The following is a 5,625-nucleotide window of genomic DNA, read 5'->3' on the forward strand; positions in this document are numbered from 1 at the left end:
CACTTAGGTTTGAATCCTCGAGCCTAAAAACCTTGGTTTCCCTTTATTTTCCATTTAGGGCCGCGACTCGCCCTCAAGGGTTGCAGCCTACCCCTTAGACAGAGACCAGACCCTCCCTGCTGGAGGACACGGGCCGTGACTTGCACCCCCTGGGTTGCGGCGCGCCTGGCGAAACAGAGGCATCCCAACCTCTTTAAGCACGCAGGTTGCAGCGCTTGAAGAACAGGGCCGCGACCCGAGGCCCCAAACCCAGAAACTCCACTTTTTTCCAGCATTTTTCCTTGAGTCTAAACCTAAAAATTCAACCCTAATCAACAACCATACTCATAACTAAGCTTAGAATCTTATCCCTATAGCCTAAACTCACAACCAACCTATAAACCATTTCTTACCCCCCTTAAACACCCCAAATTAGTCTTGGAAACCATTCTCATGCAGGCTCTATGTTCTTGCTACAATTCATCAGAAAAATCCAGTAATTGGGACTTGAAACCTTACCTCAATTAGAAGTTTTAACTCTCAAAGATTACTCACTTGTCCTAGCTTTAATTTCCCAGTTCTCAAGATTATTTCTTCAAGTTTCTCCTCCAAAATTCTTCAATTTTTCTCCTTCAAAATCAGAGTTTCCCCTTGAGTTCTAGAGAGGGAAAGAGAGAACGTTTTTGTGAGTTGAGAGAATTCTAGTGAGCTCTGTCATTCCTAGAATCAGCTAGGTGTAATATTCCTTAATTTAGAAAAGACCAAAATGCCCTCAAAGAACCACTTAACCTTTTAATTTCCCTAAGGGTAAAATGATCTTTTTTCCCAATTCCCTCTAATTCCTCAAGTCATCCTACAAATTCCCAATTAATCCCTTCATGTCCAACTAATTACCAAATACTTATATGTTACTCATTAAACCCCAAATATATATTAAACTTCCCAAAATACCCCTAAGCTCACCCTGAGCCGGGTATTATTCCATGCTGTGACTATTCCGCTAATCCGCTCACTAGGATCGCCTCGAGCCATATACTACAAATTTATCCACATAATAATGTGGTCTCAACCATTTATCACATATAATCACATTTATGCCCTTAGCGGGCCAAAATTACAGATATGCCCATATAAACAATAAAGGGCCCTCATGCATATCTAATACTTATAAACATGCATATAATATATTCACATCATCATATTTATCATGCATGCCACATAGTCACGCATTTAAATCACATAATCACAAACATATATCCAGTTATGCCCTCCCGACACGCTAATCCGGGTACAAAACCCTATTAGCATTTTTTGGTCGTTACAAAATAAATATAACATAAATAATTTGACAAGGCTCACGACAGGTGATGAGCAGATAAACATTCAACATTGTATTAAACCCACAATCATAAAAAAATTGACATACTTAGACTCACGACAAGTGAGTACATAAGTACTCAATTAATGTCTCAAGAACAAAATTATATTTCCACATAATGCCAAATATTACAACACACATTTCATGGCATCGATTTTCAAATATTTAAATTATAATTATGACCATGATACAAAATTGTGAGATAGGAAAAATAAAAATTTAATTTAATTTAATTATGTGAATGTATGCCAATTAATCATTTAAATTGACCAAAACCCAATAATAATCACATAATTAAGTGATAGATGAAAACAAACAAAACTAGAACATAAGCTTCAAAATCGCATTAATCTCACAATTATCATGAATGAAAAATTGACATGATTAGTCTTACGATAGGTAAGTACATAACCACTCAATTATCGTCTCGATAACATAATTATATTTTTCACATAATGTCAAATATTATAAAATAAATTTCATGGCAAAATTATTCAAATACAAAATAGGAAAAATACCAGTTTGACCCCTGTGTTTTGTCCGAATACTTGATCGACCCCTATGTTTTGTTAAATAACAAATCGCACCCTATGTTTTGTAAAATGGAACAAAATGATACCCTGAAATTGTGGTCAAACAATTTTACAATATGACCGAACATATATTTAATTTTTCTTTTCTCTCTCCTTTCTTTTCTCTTCCCCTTCTCTCTCGATCTTCCCTTCTCTCCTATTCTTTTTCTTCTATGGTCATGTTAACATCATTCCCTTCTCTTCTCTTCTCTCTCATGTTCATCTCTCTTCTCTTCTCTTCTCTTCTCTTCTCTTCTTCTTTTCTCTTATTTTATAAAATCTCGTGGCTCGTGGCTCGTCGTGCGACATGGGGAGGCGCAGTTCTGGTGCACTTCATCCTCAATCCCGACTGTTGATCGCCTCTACCTACAACGCCCTTCATCCCCAACCCTAGCCAAATTCGCTTTGCATCGTCACCTACCCTAAGATCTCGAGTTCGCACGACAAGGGAGGTTGCATCAGTTCTAGGTTCATGAGCGAGATCTGAAGCTCGGAACCAAAAGGCTCTGTGTTCGTGCAACAATGAGGTTGTAGCAAGGATTTCATCACCAAAAAGCTCAAAACAATGGTGGGTATAGATCAACCTCCCTTGCTTCAATGGAATTTTAGAGAGAATCAAACCATTTTTGTTGATGGGTTATTGGTTGATCTATTTTGCTATGTTCATAACTTGTTCTTCCAAACCAGATATGGTTTTTAGTTGATTAATTTCTAATTCAATGTTTTAGAGTTTTACTGTGAGATTGTGCTTGAAGTTGATGTTGGTTTACCTCCGTTGTAAGTGATGGCATTTTCAGCAAATCAAAGATAATCAAGCTAGAAGAAGATGACAGAGAGTGATGGGTAGTGGGTTCGTGGGATTTTGAAAGAAAGAAGAATAACCTTTTTTTGGAGAAGATTTATTTATTTATTTTTTAGATTTAGTTTTTGGGAAGAAGTTTTTATTTAATTTCCTATTTTAGAAAAATTTAATTTTAGTTTTTTTTATTTATATCTTAGATTTTATTTTTGGAATTAAGATATTTAAATTAATGATTTTTTATTTTAAAATTTATTTTTATATATTTACTTAATTCATTAAATCCAAATTTCGAGGGCATTTTGGTCATATTGTGAAATTATTTGACCAAAATCAGGTTCAGAGTATCATTTTACTTCATTTTACAAAACACAGGGTCTGATTTATCATTTAACAACATAGGGGGCGATCAAGTATTCGAGTAAAACACATGGGTCAAACTAGTATTTTTCCTACAAAATATAATTATGCTTACAAATAATAAATGATATAGATAAAATTGTGAGATAATAATCATAAATTGGAGATGAGAGAAAAATGTAAAAAAAAAAAAAAAAAGTGGAATAAACTACACATTTAATGTGCCATTTTTTTTTTATAAAAAAAATTGGGTGAAAACGACATGTAGTTCAACATAAAACCACATGTAGTTTTGGAGAAAACGACAAAAAACATGAAAAACGACACAAACCTGTGTTGAAATAAAAACGACATGTCGATTTGGGGTTATCTTCAACCTCTAGACGAGTCATTTCGACCCGGTTTGACCCATTTCGAACCCAGCCACCGACCCGTTCATATTTCGGCCCCCGGTGCTCCTTTTTCAACGACGTTGGATGGGCTTTAGTCCAAATTTCATTAGCTATTGAACCCTCTTAATGATTTGGTAAAAAAAGTCTATAAACAACTCTTTGAAAGAAAACTCATCTTGACTAAAACTTAGAAAAAACAAGTCCGAAAATGGCCAACTTTTAGGCCCAATAATCACTCAAAGCATCATCCACAGATCATATATATGATATATAAATATTAGAGGAAATTACATTTTATATGGGATTTTTAATAGAGTGTGCAAAAATATGGCTTTTTTTCTCAAAAAAAAGTTAATCTATGGCTTTTTTTTTAAAGAATTTTCACTTTTATGGGTTTATTTTTCCATATTTTTGTATAAAAGTTGGTTTATGCCATAGTTTTGCTCTTAATCAAATTTGGAATGGTATGTTTGTAATTTGATTATTATTTTTTTAGGTTTTTTTTTATATTGTTTTTATATTACTAATTTTATATTAAATTTTTCTTTGGTTGTTTTGCAATTTTTTTTTTGTAATATGAATTGTTTTTAAAATTATTATTTATTTATTATAAACATGTTTTTTTTAAGATTGTACGTTTTTTTTTCAAATCCTGGGTAGGGTAACCAGTTACTTGATTGATCTTAAAAAAAATCCTAGAGCTAGGTTAAATAACATCCACTAGGAGGGGTAACTAGTTATCCTGAGATGAGTAACTTTCTGCCATAAGAGGGGTAACCAGTTACCTAAGAGGGGTGACGAGTTAATCATATTAAATATGAAAAGAAACATCAAATTTTAAGGGAAAAAATGGAAGAACACTTCATTAAAAAAAGAAGAAGAAATAACTATGATTTTAGTAACATAAGTAACTAGTTACCATAAAGAAACCATAAATATACACACACCAGAACGTGAAAGTAACTAGTTACCCTCAGAAATATACACACAAAGAATGTGAAGGTAACCAGTTACCCATTCACGTTTTCATATTTTTATTAGTTTTATTTCCAAATTTTGGTATTCCTATAAGTGTTACAGTAAAAAGAAAATGCTGAAAAAATTGATTTGAATTTTTTGTATATATATAGTGGAAAAAACTATAAAAAAAATTACAATAATAAAAGATAATAAATAAAAAATAGTTGAATAATTATGTAATGTTAAAATATATGTGTGAAAAAAAAAGAAATAGAATTGTTGACGCCGTTTCTCGTCAAACAGTAAAAGAAGAGCACGTAAACAATGAATGACAATGGCTAAATGAAATAAAACAAATCAAACACGCGATTTTTACGTGGTTCAGCAGTTAAATCTGCCTAGTCCACGAGTCTCTGTTATTAATCTTAAGATTATCTCTGAAAATTCCTTAGCATGAATTCTTCAGAGTTTTCTCTCAAGGATCAGAATTTCGGTCCCTTACAATGGTGCATGGCTTCTCTATTTATAGAGAAGGATGCAGAATACTATCCCACATATTTTGGGTAGTTACTCTTTTGTGAATAAAATAAATGGCTTTAAATGCCTATAATCAGATATAAAAGGAAACGTCCCTGAAGACCAGGAAATGCATAACTGACCAAATAATATCCCACGATTCTTGGGGATTTACATTAATAAATGAGGATTACATCTCATATTTATAATACTTGTAGATATTCAAGGTGATTATCGCGTATCTCTAAGGCTTTAGCATCCCAGGTCTCACGTCATTGTTCGAGCTAATGGCATCTCCCGAGATCACGTGTCTTTCGAGATCGTACGTACATCTAGCTCGAGACCCCCGATCCGAAGTCGTCCCCGAAGATGAGTGTGCTCTCGGAGCTACCTTTCGAGATCGAGACCATTTCGAGCTCATATATTCGAGGTCATATATCGTACTTTGCAGGCTCGATATACAACCCTGGAGCATACTTCAATCCTTACGAGACCATTTGTTGCGAATCCAACTTTCGAGGTCATATTTACCATGGCTCGAAATCTTGGTATAACATCTTGCCCCCTCAAAAGTATTTGTTCGAATCCTAAGAGAAGGAAACTTTTGAACTACTTTCCTTGAGAACTGTACCGTCACACCTTTGAAAATGGACACGCGTCAGCTGGGTA

This window comes from Humulus lupulus, chromosome 1, assembly GCF_963169125.1.
Source record: "Humulus lupulus chromosome 1, drHumLupu1.1, whole genome shotgun sequence".
Classification (NCBI taxonomy): Eukaryota; Viridiplantae; Streptophyta; class Magnoliopsida; order Rosales; family Cannabaceae; genus Humulus; species Humulus lupulus.